The sequence below is a fragment of the Macaca nemestrina genome, chromosome 12, assembly GCF_043159975.1.
Source record: "Macaca nemestrina isolate mMacNem1 chromosome 12, mMacNem.hap1, whole genome shotgun sequence".
NCBI lineage: Eukaryota > Metazoa > Chordata > Mammalia > Primates > Cercopithecidae > Macaca > Macaca nemestrina.
Genome location: NC_092136.1, coordinates 124681717 through 124699299, shown reverse-complemented (window position 1 = coordinate 124699299; position 17583 = coordinate 124681717). Strand labels below are relative to the sequence as shown.

General features: G+C 41.0%; 1 protein-coding gene across 8 annotated transcripts in view; it reads right to left on the bottom strand.

Annotated features, from left to right (window-relative positions):
- The window catches only part of LOC105476270 (PBX/knotted 1 homeobox 2), a 330030-nt gene that overhangs the window by 303162 nt on the left and 9285 nt on the right, over positions 1-17583 (bottom strand). For 4 of the 8 annotated variants that reach the window (XM_071076011.1, XM_071076007.1, XM_011732035.3 and 1 more), the window contains one exon: positions 13424-13522. The gene's annotated coding sequence lies outside the window, so the exon portion shown is untranslated. Of the gene's footprint in view, positions 1-11241; positions 11461-11531; positions 11567-13423; positions 13523-17583 lie in introns of those variants that run through there. The other 4 variants (XM_071076013.1, XM_071076010.1, XM_071076012.1 and 1 more) reach the window with 3 other exon arrangements.

The window sequence follows — 17583 nt, the reverse complement described above, 5'->3', positions numbered from 1 at the left end:
AGGACACTTCTTAGAACTAAAGTTCCCCAAACTGAGAGGGACTGTTCAGTGCTCAGCTCAACGAATGGAAAAGTGACACCAAGGAATGCCACTGTTGAACTTCAGAAGATCAGGGATTAAAACAAAATCTATTCATGAAAGCATTATTCATAATGGTGAAAAAGTGGAACAAACCAAATGTCCATTACCTAATTAATGGCAAAACAAAAGAATGAAGTACCGAGACAAGCTGTGACATAGACGAGCCTTGACACATTGTGCTAAGTGAAATAAGCCAGTAATAAAAGGGTGCATACTATATGATCCTAGTTATAAGAAATGACTAGAAGAAGCAAATCTATCAAGATGGGATGTGGACTGGTGGTTGCCTGGAGTTGGAGGTTACTGAGGGGAAATGAAGACTGACTGCTTAATGGGTGTGGGTATGAGGTTGGTTTCTTTTGGGGGGTAATAAAATGTTTTAAAATTGATTGTCAGGATGGTTGCACAATCTGTGAATATACCAGGAACCATTTGTACACTTTAAATGGGTGAATTAGATGGTATAGGAATTATATCTCAATAAAGCTGACACATTAAGAAGGGAGAGCAAAAGACAGGGGAAGGAAGGAGGGAAGAAAAGGGAAGAAAAAGAGAAGAAAGTCCTAAAAACTCCAGAGGTAAAAAGGTCGCATATTAAAGAATAAGAATCAGAATGGCATTGGACTTCTTAAATACAGGCCTAGATACACAAATAATGAAACAATAACATTTTTAAAAATCTGAGGGAAAAGAACTTTTAACTACTATTTCTATACCTTAACAAATTATTAATCAGCTGTAAAGTTGAACAAAGACACTTCCAAAAATGCAAGAACTAAAAAATATTCACCCCAGTGAATCCTTTCTGTGAAGACTTGTAGAAGATATGCTTCCAAAATAAGGGAGTAAACTAAGAAAAAAGAGTCCCAGGATCCGAGAAACAAGAGGCTCACTTAGGAGAGGAAGGAAGGGAATTCCCAAAACGCTGATGCAGAGGAGTGCTACAGGCCTTGAGAAGACTAGTCTAGACTGGAGCAAGAGGATCGATGATCCAGGTGGCGTAGCCACAGACAAAATAAGATGGAACCGAACTGATGGCAAACTGAGAGATTATCTGATGTGCATGACCAAAATGGAGACAAGTCACAGTTCTCCTAGAAAGTCCGGGGCACACAACGATAAGGACCTATAAAACTAAGCAAATGAACAAAGAACCAGTATTAACTAAAAAAAAAAAGAAAAGAAAACATACAAGAGAGGAAATGTCATCATAGTATACCACATGACTTAGTTACAAGCAATATTTCCATAGTTACAATACTATGAATACTGAACACCAATTTGACCAAAAATTATAGAGTAACTAAATTAGGAGGATTGAGGGAGAAGTATATATATGGTATTTGTTATATGTGTATATATGTATACATTTTATGTGTATAGATGTATGTGTTACATGTGTATATTTGTATTATATGTGTGTATATATATGTATTATGTATATATGTATGTATTATATGTGTACATGTGCATGTATTATATGTGTATATGTGTATTAGATGTGTATATATGTATAAGCATATATATGTGTTATATGCATATCTGTATTATATGCATGTATGTGTGTGCTATGTGTATGTATGTATTATATGAGTATATATGTATTATATATACGTATGTATTACATGTGTCTATATGTATGTGTCGTGTGTGTGTATATGTGTATGTGTTGTGTATGTTATATGTGTCTATGTGTTATATACATATATTTGTATGTGTTGTATGTGTAGAAATGCACTGCATGTTATATGCATATATGTATGTTTCTTATATGTGCATATATATGTGTGTGGTAGGCATTGTGTGTGTATACATGTGTATGTGTTATATGCGTATATATGTGTGTGTGTGTGTGTGTATGTGTCATAATTGTTAGAAAGTTAAATTATCATCTTCCAGAGGAAGAAGGTAAAGATAATATCAAAGTTGGGGGGTGGAAATCAAGAATTAGAAGCAGGATTTTTTTAGAAAATATGGAATTAAATGCTGTAAGAAAACGGTAATTTTAAAAGGGTAATAAGGAGTCCTGGGTTTGAATAACGGCTGCTGGAGATGAAAATCAGGAGATGGAGTTGAGACACACTCTGGAAGCTGGATTTGGGAGCTGATTATGTGGACAGCAAGGGAAAGGGAAGCATAAAACACACATAAACAAAGGAAATCACTCTGTGGTTTTCAGCCTGTGTTTGAATAATAACAGAGGTTGGGGAAAAAAGCAAAGAAGAGGCTTGCACGGAAGATCTAGATAAAGGTCACCTCAGCAGTGCCCGGTGGTGGGGGCGCCCCTCTGCCCGCCCCTCTGCTGAGCCTCTGGGGTTCTGAAGTACGGTATTCTGATTGCAGCTGTCTGGCAAACAAAAACCGAGAGGATTTTAAATGTATAGGATTCAGGCACCAAAGGAGGTCTTAGAAATCACTTACTTAAATTAAATCCTCCAACTTTCAGCTGACCAAATTGAATCCCAGATAAATTAAAATCCTAGGGAAGAAACAGTTTCAACCAAGGGGTGGTCAACAGTGTTAAGAGCTTTAGAGATGGTAAAGAACTGAAGACCAAGAGAAGGCCACCGGATTGGGCAGTTGGGTGATCATTGAGAAAGTAACAGTGCTGGGCAAGGGTGGAAAGCCAGTTAATGCAGAAGTCAGGATACCATGGGGGCTGAAGCAGCCGCACCTCCCTGATGACACCTGCACATTGTAAGTGCTCCACAAAGACTAGCTGTTGCTGATGTCTATTTTTCAGAGAAACATGATGATTAAATGGAGGGAAAAAAAGGCTAGTAGCTTAATGAAGATAACTAAAGGTCTTAAAGGTGTTTGGGGAAAAATGTGGAAATGGTGTCTAGACTGAAGTGAAGGCTCAGTAGAGCCAGATGACTAAGAAGCAGAGAAGCACTGTAACTGACAGCGGGAGGCCAGCACGGCTGGGATGGACTTTAATGAAAGATGGACGTGCAGTGATTCATCTTGAAAAAGAGGGCAATTCTAGACTAAAGGAGAAGAGGAAGGGATGAGTGACTATCTGGAAGAATTTTGAATGGAAGAAAGGGATATTTTTAAAACCTAGATCAGATGACGTCTTTTTAAGGAAAACAGGAGACATAATTATCAACAGAAAGTGGGTTTCTGAAGGTGAGATTGCAAGCTTGAGGAAGATGAAAAATAGTGCATCTCAACCAGGGGTGATTTTGCCCCCTGCCCCCCAGAGATGATTGGCAATGTCTGGAGACATGTCTGGTTGTCATGAAGGGACATGGCATCTGGTAAGCAGAGGCCAGGGATTCTGCTAAACACCCTACAATACAGAATACGGTAGCCTTCCCTTCCCGTGAGTTTTACTTTCCATGGTTTCCGTTACCCATGGTCAACTGTGGTGCAGAAATATTAAAAGAAAAATTCTGGGGGGCGGTTCCAAGATGGCGGAATAGGAACAGCTCCAGGCTACAGCTCCCAGCGTGAGCAACACAGAAGATCAGAAGATGGGTGATTTCTGCATTTCCAACTGAGGTAGGGGATTCATCTCACTAGGGCTTGTTGGACAGTGGGTGTAGGACAGTGGGTGCAGCCCACTGAGCAAGAGCCAAAGCAGGGTGAGGCATCGCCTCACCCAGGAAGCACAAGGGGTAAGGGAATTCCCTTTCCTAGCCTAGGGAAACTGTGACATACAGCACCTGGAAAATCAGGTCACTCCCACCCTAATACTTCACTTTTCCAAGGATCTTAGCAAATGATACACCAGGAGATTATATCCTTTGCCTGGCTCAGAGGGTCCTGCACCCACGGGGCCTCCCTCATTGCTAGTACAGCAGTCTGAGATCTAACTGCAAGGTGGCAGCGAGGTTGGGGGAGGGGCGCCCACCATTGCTGAGGCTTAAGTAGGTAAACAAAGCAGTCTGGAAGCTTGAACTGGGTGGAGCCCACCACAGCTCAAGGAGGCCTGCCTGCCTCTGTAGACTCCACCTCTGGGGACAGGCATAGCCAAACAAAAGGCAGCAGAAACCTCTGCAGATTTAAATGTCCCTGTCTGACAGCTTTGAAGAGAGTAGTTGTTCTCCCAGCATGGAGTTTGAGATCTGAGAACAGACAGACTGCCCCCTCCAGTGGGTCCCTGACCCTCAAGTAGCCTAACTGGGAGGCACCCCCCAGTAGGGGCAGACTGACACCTCACACGGCCGGGTACCCCTCTGAGACAAAGCTTCCAGGGGAACGATCAGGCAGCAACATTTGTTGTTCAGCAATATTCACTCTTCTGCAGCTTTTGCTGCTGATACGAAGGCAAACAGGGTCTGGAGAGGACCTCAAGCAAACTCCAATAGACCTGCAGCTGAGGGTCATGACTGTTAGAAGGAAAACTAACAAACAGAAAGGACATCCACACCAAAACCCCATCTGTACATCACCATCATCAAAGGACAAAGGTAGATAAAACCACAAAGATGGGAAAAAAAACAGAGCAGAAAAGCTGAAAATTCTAAAAATCAGAGCACCTCTCCCCCTCCAAAGGAACACAGCTCCTCGCCAGCAACAGAACAAAGCTGGAAAGAGAATGACTTTGACGAACTGAGAGAAGAAGGCTTCAGATGATCAAACTTCTCTGAGCTAAAGGAGGAAGTTTGAACCCATTGCACAGAAGCTAAAAACCTTGAAAAAAGATTAGACGAATGGCTAACTAACATAACCAATGTAGAGAAGTCCTTAAATGACCTGATGGAGCTGAAAACCATGGCATGAGAACTACGTGACAAACGCGCAAGCTTTAGTAACCGATTCGATCAACTGGAAGAAAGGGTATCAGTGACTGAAGATCAAATGAATGAAATGAAGCAGGAAGAGAAGTTTAAAGGAAAAAGAGTAAAAAGAAATGAAAAAAGCCTCCGAGAAATATGGGACTATGTGAAAAGACCAACTCTACGTCTGATTGGTGTACCTGAAAGTGACAGGGAGAATGGAACCAAGTTGGAAAACACTCTTCAGGATATTATCCAGGAGAACTTCCCCAACCTAGCAAGGCAGGCCAACATTCAAATTCAGGAAATTTGAATGCCACAAAGATACTCCTCGAGAAGAGCAACTCCAAGGCACATAATTGTCAGATTCACCAAAGTTGAAATGAAGGAAAAAATGTTAAGGGCAGCAAGAGAGAAAGATCGGGTTACCCGCAAAGGGAAGCCCATCAGATTAACAGCAGATCTCTCGGCAGAAACTCTACAAGCCAGAAGAGAGTGGGGGCCAATATTCAACATTCTTAAAAGAATTTTCAATCCAGAATTTCCTATCCACCCAAACTAAGTTTCATAAGTGAAGGAGAAATAAATCCTTTACAGACAATTAAATGCTGAGAGATTTTGTCATCACCAGGCCTGCCCCACAAGAGCTCCTGGAGGAAGCACTAAACTTGGAAAGGAACAACCAGTACCAGACACTGCAAAAACATGCCAAAATGTAAAGACCATCAATGATAGGAAGAAACTGCATCAACTAACGAGCAAATAACCAGCTAACATCATAATGATAGGATCAAATTCACACATAACAATATTAACCTTAAATGTAAATGGGTTAAATGGTCCAATTAAAAGACACAGACTGGCAAATTAGATAAACAGTCAAGACCCATCAGTGTGCTGTATTCAGGAGACCCATCTCATGTGCAGAGACACACATAGGCTCAAAATAAAGGGATGGAGGAAGATCTACCAAGCAAATAGAAAACAAAAAAAGGCAGGGGTTGCAATCCTAGTCTCTGATAAAACAGGCTTTAAACCAGCAAAGATCAAAAGAGACAAAGAAGGCCATTACATAATGGTAAAGGGATCAATACAACAAGAAGAGCTAACTATCCTAAATATGTATGCACCCAATACAGGAGCACCCAGATTCACAAAGCAAGTCCTTAGAGACTTACAAAGAGACTTAGACTCCCATACAATAATAACGGGAGACTTTAACACCCCACTGTCAACATTAGACAGATCAACGAGCAGAAATTTAACAAGGATATCCAGGAATTGAACTCAGCTCTGCACCAAGCGGACCTAATAGACATCTACAGAACTCTCCACCCCAAATCAACAGAATAGACATTCTTCTCAGCACCACATCGCACTTATTCCAAAGTTGACCACATAGTTAGAAGTAAAGCACTCCTCAGCAAATGTAAAAGAACAGATATTATAACAAACTGTCTCTCAGACCACAGTGCAATCAAACTAGACCTTGGGATTAAGAAACTCACTCAAAACCTCTCAACTACATGGAAACTGAACAACCTGCTCCTGAGTGAGTACTGGGTAAATAACAAAATGAAGGCACAAATAAAGATGTTCTTTGAAACCAATGAGAACAAAGATACAACATACCAGAATCTCTGGGACACATTTAAAGCAGTATGTAGAGGGACATTTATAGCACTAAATGCCCACAAGAGAAAGCAGGAAAGATCTAAAATTGACACCCTAACATCACAATTACAAGAACTAGAGAAGCAAGAGCAAACACATTAAAAAGCTAGCAGAAGGCAAGAAATAACTAAGATCAGAGCAGAACTGAAGGAGATAGAGACACAAAAAGCCCTCCAAAAAATCAATGAATCCAGAAGCTGATTTTTTGAAAAGATCTACAAAATTGATAGACTGCTAGCAAGACTAATAAAGAAGAAAAGAGAGAAGAATCAGGTAGACGCAATAAAAGATGATAAAGGGGATATCACCACCAACCCCACAGAAATACAAACTACCATCAGAGAGTACTATAAACACCTCTACGCAAATAAAGTAGAAAACCTAGAAGAAATGGATAAATTCCTGGACAGATACACTCTCCCAAGACTAAACCAGGAAGAAGTTGAATCCCTGAATAGACCAATAACAGACTCTGAAATTGAGGCAATAATTAATAGCCTACCAACCAAAAAAATTCCAGGACCAGACAGATTCACAGCCGAATTCTACCAGAGGTACAAAGAGGAGCTGGTACCATTCCTTCTGAAACTATTCCAATCAATAGAAAAAGAGGGAATCCTCCCAAACTCATTTTATGAGGCCAACATCATCCTGATACCAAAGCCGGGCAGAGACACAACAAAAAAAGAGAATTTTAGACCCATATCCCTGATGAACATCGATGCAAAAATCCTCAATAAAATACTGGCAAACCAAATCCAGCAGCACATCAAAAAGCTCATCCACCATGATCAAGTGGGCTTCATCCCTGGGATGCAAGGCTGGTTGAACATATGCAAATCAATAAACATAATCCAGCATATAAGCAGAACCAAAGACAAAAACCACAGGATTATCTCAATAGATACAGAAAAGGCCTTTGACAAAATTCAACAGCCCTTCATGCTAAAAACTCTCAATAAATTCGGTATTGATGGAACGTATCTCAAAATAATAAGAGCTATTTATGACAAACCCACAGCCAATATCATACTGAATGGGCAAAAACTGGAAGCATTCCCTTTGAAAACTGGCACAAGACAGGGATGCCCTCTCTCACCACTCCTGTACAACATAGTGTTGGAAATTCTGGCTAGAGCAATCAGGCAAGAGAAAGAAATAAAGGGTATTCATTTAGGAAAAGAGGAAGTCAAATTGTCCCTGTTTGCAGATGACACGATTGTATATTTAGAAAACCCCATCGTCTCAGCCCAAAATCTCCTTAAGCTAATAAGCAACTTCAGCAAAGTCTCAGGATACAAAATCAATATGCAAAAATCACAAGCATTCTTATACACCAAAAACAGACAAACAGAGAGCCAAATCATGAGTGAACTCCCATTCACAATTGCTTCAAATAGAATAAAATACCTAGGAATCCAACTTACGAGGGATGCGAAGGACCTCTTCAAGGAGAACTACAAACCACTGCTCAATGAAATAAAAGAGGGCACAAACAAATAGAAGAACATTTCATGCTCTTGGATAGGAAGAATCAATATCGTGAAAACGGCCATACTGCCCAAGGTAATTTATAGATTCAATGCCATCCCCATTAAGCTACCAGTGACTTTCTTCACAGAATTGGGAAAAAAAAAAAACTACTTTAAAGTTCATATGGAATCGAAAAAGAGCCTGTATTGCCAAGACAATCCTAAGCCAAAAGAACAAAGCTGGAGGCATTACGCTACCTGACTTCAAACTATACTACAAGGCTACAGTAACCAAAACAGCATGGTACTGGTACCAAAACACAGATATAGACAAATGGAACAGAACAGAGCCCTCAGAAATAATACCATATATCTATAACCATCTGATCTTTGACAAACCTGACAAAAACAAGAAATGGGGAAAGGATTCCCTATTTAATAAATCATACTGGGAAAACTGGCTAGCCATACGTAGAAAGCTGAAACTGGATCCCTTCCTTACACCTTATACGAAAATTAATTCAAGGTGGATTAGAGACTTAAATGTTAGACCTAAAACCATAAAAACCCTAGAAGAAAACCTAGGCAATACCATTCAGGACATAGGCATGGGCAAGGACTTTGTGTCTAAAACACCAAAAGCAATGGCAACAAAGCCAAAATTGACAAATGGGATCTAATGAAACTAAAGAGCTTCTGCACAGCAAATGAAACTACCATCAGAGTGAACAGGCAACCTACAGAATGGGAGAAAGTTTTTGCAATCTACTCATCTGACAAAGGGCTAATATCCAGAACCTACAAAGAACTCAAACAAATTTACAAGAAAAAAAAAAACATCAAAAAGTGGGCAAAGGATATGAACAGACACTTCTCAAAAGAAGACATTTATGCAGCCAACAGACACATGAAAAAATGCTCATCATCACTGGCCATCAGAGAAATGCAAATCAAAATCAAAATGAGATACCATCTCGCAGCATTTAGAATGGCAATCATTAAAAAATCAGGAAACAACAGGTGCTGGAGAGGATGTGGAGAAATAGGAACACTTTTACACTGTTGGTGGGATTGTAAACTAGTTCAACCATTGTGGATGACAGTGTGGCGATTCCTCAAGGATCTAGAACTAGAAATACAATTTGACCCAGTCATCCCATTACTGGGTATATACCCAAAGGATTATAAATCATGCTACTATAAAGACACATGCACATGTATGTTTATTGTGGCACTATTCACAATAGCAAAGACTTGGAACCAACCCAAATGTCCATCAATGACAGACTGGATTAAGAAAATGTGGCACATGTACACCACGGAATACTATTCAGCCATAAAAAAGGATGAGTTCATGTCCTTTGTGAGGATATGAATGAAGCTGGAAACCATCATTCTGAGCAAACTGTTGCAAGGATAGAAAACCAAATACCGCATGTTCTCACTCATAGGTGGGAATTGAACAATGAGAACACTTGGACACAGGGTGGAGAACATCACACACTGGGGCCTATTGTGCGGTGGGGGAGGGAGGAGGGATAGCATTAGGAGATATACCTAATGTAAATGATGAGTTAACAGGTGCAGCACAGCAACATGGCACATGTATACATATGTAGCAAACCTGCACGTTGTGCACATGTACCCTAGAACTTAAAGTATAATAAAAAAAAAAAATAAATACAAAAGAAAAATTCCAAAAATAAACAATTCAAAAGTTTTAAATTGCCAGCTGTTCTGAGCAGTACGATGAAATCTTGCACCAACCCACTCCATCCTGCCAGGGACATGAATCATCCTTTTTCTCAGTGTGTCTAGCTGTATCTGCTGCTGGCCCATTAGTCACTTAGTAGCTGTCTTAGTTAACAGATTGAAAAAACATAGTATGTATATAGGGGTTGGTTGGTACTGTCTGTGGCTTCAGGCATCCACTGGGGGTCTTGGACCATATCCTATGCAGCTAAGGGAGGGATCACTGTACACAGAAAAGCCCCCACAAGAAAGAATTATTCTGCCCAACATGTTAATAGTGCCAAGGTTGGGAAACCATGCTCTTTAGATGAACAATTATTAAGAGAATTTCACTAAAAGTCAACAAGAAATAGGTAGAAGAAGTTTCCAGCAGATATATAGCCTGCTCCTCAAGCTTAAATAGTATAAGTGTGTAGTCAATCTAATTGGTTTTTTTTTTTTTAAAGTTTTTTAGTTACATTAAGGAGAAAGAGCTTATATAAATAAATAGTATGGTTCATTTTGAGGAGCTTTGCAAATATTTGCCATGGGTCAATCACTAAAGGTGTTAATATCTTACATTTACTTTCTTAAACTAACCTTTGAGGTAGGTAACTTTTTTTCTAGTTTTCCAGATGAAGAAACAGAAACACAGAGAGGTAAAGTAAAATCACACAGCCAGTAAGGGGTAGAGCCAGGATTCCAACTGAAGCAGTTGGACAAGAGTACCTGTATTATTATTAGGATGCCATGCTGCCTTTAAGGGACCTCTAAAAGTTGCTTCTATTTCTCATTTTGACAGTCTTCAAATGACCTTCCCATTCTGGAGTGTTGTGTCCCAGCAGAGGCTTTTTTTTTTTTTTTTTTTTTTTTTTGACAGTCTTGTACTGCACATATCTCCTCCCCTTTACACGCAATGTCCAGTCTTGATTTCAATAATCTATATCCTTGATGCTAAGGAGTAGGGAGATGATCAAGCTTTCCTTAAAGAAAAACTAACTACAGTACCCGATCTATGACCTCTGAGACAACTAGTTTTAATGAAGATCAGCAATCTAACCACTTAGAAATTCTGCAGATGGCCAGCCTGTTTTATGAACCAACGTATTACCCATGTACCTTTCTGAGATGGCAGAATAAGTGAATGCCTCTGAGCACTATTCGTTTTATCCATAAAGGCCTTTTTGACTTCTGATCCCTGATTATGTGCTCTGCTCAGCCTAGGTTTGGAATTATCAACCTCCTAGGATTGAGTTTATCAGGACTTTGCAGAGGTGCTGCTAAGGCACTACCTTTCATGTGCATCAATGCAAGAACTCTGGGAATCCTGATGACTGGGAGTCCTGATGACTGGCCCATGATTCATGCTGTCATGAGAAATGCCTGAGAAACATAGGGGAATTAGACACCTTAATTCATCCACAGAACCTGCATGACTTCTGACCCAACTCTGGCACCCGACAGCAGGAGGGCCGTAGGCTAGCAATCTCTTGTCTGTGTGGTAGCTGGCCAAGGTAAAGCTGCTAGAATGGGAAATGGAGAAGCAAACCACTGACCTAAAGGACATTAAGATGAGAAGCAACGGGGAGAGTGCCAACGGACCAGGCTGCCCTGCAGAAAGAGCTTGCACCCTTGCTCTGGTCTCCTCGTTCCTCTCTTCAGCCTCTGGCAGCTCTGCCTCTAGGGTCCAGGGACTCACAGAAGTCCCCAGGGCTTTCATCTCCCAGCTCCCTCCTTTCTCTCCAATTCTTCTCATAGGTCCTTTATCTGCGGCTTATGTCCCCAGTGGCCTTGTGCTCTGCTCCATCTTAGATGCCTTAGGTTCAATCTGCATCCACCAAGTTACCTGTTTCCTTGGATATTCACTCTCGGAAAGTCTTTCTTGATTACATGTGGACACAAGAGAAAGACAGGATCAGGACTGGAGAACATCTTTTATTCTGATTATGAAAGTATTTGGTTTTATTTATTTTTTTTTCCTGATCTTGAGTCTGGTTCTTGCTTAAGTATGTAATTGGTTTATTCCTCAAATCGCTTTTTATATTTCCCCAGTAATTTGAAGCTAATGATTTCCATCACTTTACAGTAAAATCAAGGTTTTTGACATTAGCAGCTTCGGGAGATGCTCACTGAGTAACAGATATTTGGGATTTTGAGGCTAGAGCACTATGGGGGAATTACATATCATCCAGGGCACATGGTCCAATTTACTGGTCTTACATCCCTTACCATCAGAAGAGTCTTGCTTTGTCTTACTTAAATGCACCATCCTCCTGGGCTGTCCATTCCATGAGGAATACAGATGTTCATCACAGCCCCCTCTGGAGACTCTCTCACAACCCTTTAAAATAGGCCCTATCCCACCCTTCTCATACTGCAGTAAGGGGACCTGGGATGGGGAGTAAAATTTATTATACCTTCTTATAGATGAGAAAACTGATGCCAAAGGGGAGAAGGGGCTGTATTAGAGTTATGAACTTGAGAGAAAGGGCCAAGAATAGAGCCCAGATGCTCTGATCCCCAAACCATTGTAGCTCCTTGTTGGAGAGCCTCCATTTTGGAGGCTCCAATGAGAACCTCCATGTTGGTCTCTTGACCATTGTCAAATGTCATTCCCTCTCTGCAACCTATCTGCTCTGGTATCTCCATCAGCGAAGCTGGTGTTAGCTAGCAGGTTTAGTTTGAGTCTTTGATTCCAACTACTTGCTATCAGCCCTACCTACACCCCTCTCTTTTTTTTTTTTTTTTTTTTTTTTTTTTTTTTTTTTTTTTTTGAGACAGAGTCTTGCACTGTAGCCCGGGCTGGAGTGCAGTGGCCGGATCTCAGCTCACTGCAAGCTCCGCCTCCCGGGTTTACGCCATTCTCCTGCCTCAGCCTCCGGAGTAGCTGGGACTACAGGCGCCCGCCACCTCGCCCGGCTAGTTTTTTGTATTTTTAGTAGAGACGGGGTTTCACGGTGTTAGCCAGGATGGTCTCGATCTCCTGACCTCATGATCCGCCCGTCTCGGCCTCCCAAAGTGCTGGGATTACAGGCTTGAGCCACCGCGCCCGGCCCTACACCCCTCTCTTAACCAAGAGACCAGCTTTCACTCAGCATCTCACGTTGGTTGATTTCTGAGAAGGATGTGGTACTCCTGTCTGAAGCTGTCCTGTATCCTGATTTCCTACCAGGATGATCAAAATTGATTTCTTGCCAGGAGCTAAAGAAGGATAATCCAGCCAGGGCTCCTCTGGGGCAGAAGACAGAGTTCCCACAGGACCACTATCCTCTTTTTAAAGATTATTTGGGGCCAGGCATGGTGGCTTATGCCTGTAATCCCAGCACTTTGGGAGGCTGAGGTGGACGGATTGCCTGAGGCCAGGAGTTCAAGACCAGCTTGGCTAACATGGCAAAATCCCATCGCTACTAAAAATAGAAAAATTAGCTGGGTGTGGTGACACACATCTGTAATCCTAGCTACTCCAGAGGCTGAGGCACGAGAATCACTTGAAACCAGGATGGGGAGGTGCAGTGAGCCAAGAGTGTGCCACTGCACTCCAGCCTGGGCGACAGAGGGAGAATCAATCTCAAAAAAAAAAAAAAAAAAAAAGATTATTTGGACTTTGGAACTAGTGATCTGCTCAAACAGAGACTCTTAGACTAATGAAGTGATGAAGGGTAGAATGTCTGATGCACTTTGTTCCTTCTATGAGCTCCTTAAGGAGAAGAAAAATACACAGAAGTCTATCTGACTCACTGCTTCAGCGACCTGGAGAAGAGGTGTCATCTGCCATGTCAGTCTCTCATCTGGCTATCATGCTAGGCTTCTTGGAACACTTCTGACCCCAAACAGGACCTAGAACAATGGATGCACATGGAAAGTGCCCAATAAATATTCTTCAAGTTTAATGAAAAGTAGTTTTAGCATTCTACAATATCTCTGTGGTATTCAGAGAACTCTAGCTCCGGTGTAGAGGCTAAAAGACACAGAAAAGGAACTGAAATGAGTTTGGCACTGAGACAGAGTAAAGAAGTGTTTATAGCCTGGTGTGGTGGCACACGCCTGTAGTCCCAGCTACCCGGGAGGCTGAGGCAGGAGAATCATTTGAACCTGGGAGGCAGAGGTTGCAGTGAGCCAAGATCGCACCACTGCACTCTAGCCTGGGCAACAGTGCAAGACTCCATCTCAAAAAAATAAATAAATAAATAAGTGTCTAAAACATGAGCTAGAGATCATGTCTTCCTGTAAAATCCCAGATTCTCCACATGTAATGACGCAGGAGCTAATGTTGGCAGACAGAAGAGAATGAAAACTTATTTCTAAGACTCTCAAATCACTGGAAGTGCTCCATCTCTATGATCCAAGGAACACCCAGGCCTATTTCTGACGAAGAGAAAAAAGGAAATAAAAATTCTTGCTCAGGAAACTAAAAAATTTTTGCAGAGCTGAAGAACTTGCTGTTTCATAGCTTTAGCTAAACACGTCTAGGCTTGATTATCAAATATTAGAATTGGGAGAAACAAGCACTGATGCAAGTAAAAGAATATTCTGCTGCTGATTTAAAGACAAGTGAATCGCTAAATATTTTTATTAGCAGCAAATTTGCTGCTTGCTGGAACTAATTTCACGCCCTGTAGATATGGTGCTTAAGTTGGAAATGGCGTTAAATTGCTCTCTCCTTGAGGCGGGTAGGATTTCTGGTGGCAGCAGCCACTAGATGGCACTGACAAGGTAGCTCCTCAAAGATAGGCAGCTTTGGAGCCAATGATAGGAAAGTCCAGAGGAAGTCCTGCCTTACATTTCCCTTTCTCCTTCCGAAGAAATGCCCGTGCTCCAGATATCCAAGCCTTTCAGAAAGGAAGTTGCCTAGAAAGGAACAATCCTCCTAAGGGTCTTGAATTTCCCAGTTCAGTCTTTCTCTAAGCTCGTATAACACTTTTAGTTAGCAAGTCCAGTTTGGCAATCAGTTAGAACTTATACTTTCTTGCATGTTAGCACTATCTCTTCAACCACACCACAGCTTCTAGAAAGGACAGGTTACATTTTATTGCCAGTACTGGAGCCCAGGTGAGTAAACAGTGTGTCCAACTTGCACCCAAGGAGCTAGACTAGAAGAACTGAGGCAGAGACAGCAACACAGCAACCTCTCTCTAAGGATGAGACCAGGTTAGATCCAAGGCAGGACAGAATGCAGAGGTCACAGCAGAATTGGGCAACTGAAATCAGGTGGGAATTCCAAAGCAGAGGCAAGTCCAGGACTGAGGTCAAGGAATTGCCGTGGCTCTGAATCCTGTAGGTAAGCCAAAGTCAGAGGACACGTTAAATAATAAAGGTCAGAGCAAGCTGTGGGCGGACAAATAAACCAAGGGAATGCAGAACCCAGATGCCTAAGGGAAAAATAAAGCCAAGAGGCCAATAGGTCAAAGTGAAAGTCAGGAAAAACACAATAGCAGGGCAAAACACACACAAAAAAGGTTGACGTACTCATTAATCAGATGTTTAGTGGTCAATTCATGCTAGAACCAAAGTGGGTTCACTAAGAATAAGTTTTGCTATGTTGAACTTATTTCCTTGTGCAATAGAGTTGTGAAGTTGATAAATCTGATCATGTTGCTTACTCTCCTGCTTAAATACTTCTGACTTAGCTAAACCCTTCACCTACAGGATAAAGTCAAAATTCCTTATCTTAGCATTCAAGACCCTTCACACACTTTCTCATCTCTTGACACACATTTCCCTGAACCTGGTACTTAACTCACACTAGAATATTTGCTGTTTCTGAACCATACTGAAGACCAAGCAAACCATGCTTTGCTTCTCCTATTTCTCCACTCTGGAATTTCTTCCTATCTCCATTCTCTACTTATCTCATGAAAACCCTATGTATTTTCTTTTCTTTCCTTTTTTTTTTTTTCCTGAGACAGGGTCTCACTCTGTCACCCAGGCTGGAGTGCAGTGGTGTGATCTCAGCTCACTGCAAACTCTGCCTCCTGGGTTCAAGCGATTAGCATGCCTCAGCCTCCGAGTAGCTAGGATTATAGGAACATGCCACCATACCTGGCTCATATTTTTGTGTTTCTAGCAGAGACAGGGTTTCACTATGTTGGCCAGACTGGTCTTGAACTCTTGACCTCAAATGATCCACCACCTCCCAAAGTGCTGGGATTACAGTCATGAGCCACAATGCCCAGCCTAAAAAACTCTGTATTTTCAAGGCTCAGTCAAATGTCACTTTGTGTGTGTGTGTGTGTGTGTGTGTGTGAAGCCCTCCTTTCTCTTTCTTCACCATGAAGAATTAATCTCCTCTTTCTCTAGGTTTTCAATATACTTTGTTTATACTGCTACTGTATAATGTAATACATATGAGATGTTACATTATCTATTATGTTGTATATTTATATCTATCATATATATCTATGCCTTTAATGCAAATTAGAGGTAACACATACATTAACTATACCTATATTAATTTGCATCTGGTGTATATATGTCTGTCACCTCTGCTAGATGTCACCTCTTAAAGACAAAACTAGTATCTTTGTCATTTTTGTTTCTACAACACCTAACAAAGAATCTAGAAGATAGGAGGTCAACCAATATATGTTTATTGATGTGAATGAGAGGAAATACCAAATACAGTGTAACTTCATTTAAACAGAATATTTAATAAATCTCTCAGGATTTCAACAGACTGTTTACTAAATCTTCAACATTATGAATAATGTTATACAGTGGGTCATTAGGAAAATTGAAGCTGCCTGAACACATACTCATACTGGAAGGAGGTCTCCAATGCTACCAAGTTCTATCCAAGGCAACATTTTTATTAGTGACTTGGATTAAAACATACAAAGAATTTTTATCAGATGTGAAAGGAGACATACTGATATCATAGGAAACAAAAATGAGACTTTAAAAATGAATCTAACTGGCTCACATGTTGGGCTCCAACTGACAAGGTAAAACAAGGTAAAATTTAAGTAAGTGTAAAGGCCTATATGTAAATTTTAAAAATAAATTGCACATACCAAGTATGGTGGAGATTTGACACAGCAGCAATTAATGTGCAGAAGAGTTAGAAGTTTTGGTTAATCAAAAGCTTTAAAAGCAGTGAGATGTGACCAGTAACAATCTAAGGACATTGGAATCACTAATGGTCATAGGCGTCCAGCGCAGAAGAAGCATCCTAGTAGCATCACTGCACTTCACGCCTTTCAGGGCTGATTTAAAGGATTATGATCATTCTAGCACAAGATTCTATGATCATTCTAGCACAAGATTCTAAAAGATACACTGATAAGTCACAGTTCCTCCAGAAAACTGTGAGCAGACTGGTAAAGGAGTCTAGAAACAATGAAATAGACAAAGAATGAGGGAGCTCTGTGGAAACCTGGACACTTGAAAAACTGAAAACTAAGGGAAAGTTTGAGAGACATCTTCAGGTGTTTTTAAATGGCCTTTTATGTGTTGCTACAAATGGTAAAACTAGACAGGATGAATAGGAATTGTGAGGAGACAGAGTTTGGCTCAGTGTAAGAAAGAACTTTCTAAAATTTCTGGTCATCCAACAGGGAAGTGGGCAGATTTGGGAGGTTGGGAGCTCCCCAACCTTGAACATGCTCAAGCAGAGGCCAAAGACTAGATAAGAGATTCATGGAAAAATAGTCTTTTTATTGTTTTGTTTTGTTTTATGAAGCATAAATACCTTCCTTTGTAAAATCTTTTAGTGGTTCAACAGAATCTGCAAGATAATGTCTAAATTCCTTACCATGTTATTCAAGCTGTTGTGATCTAGATCCCAATGACCTCCTTCCTGGTCATCTGCCTCTACTCCCTCCTCTGCTTTCGGCTCCAGTATGTCCCATACCAAACACATTCCACTCTGCTTGCCCAGCACCTGTTCTGCCATGCTCTCT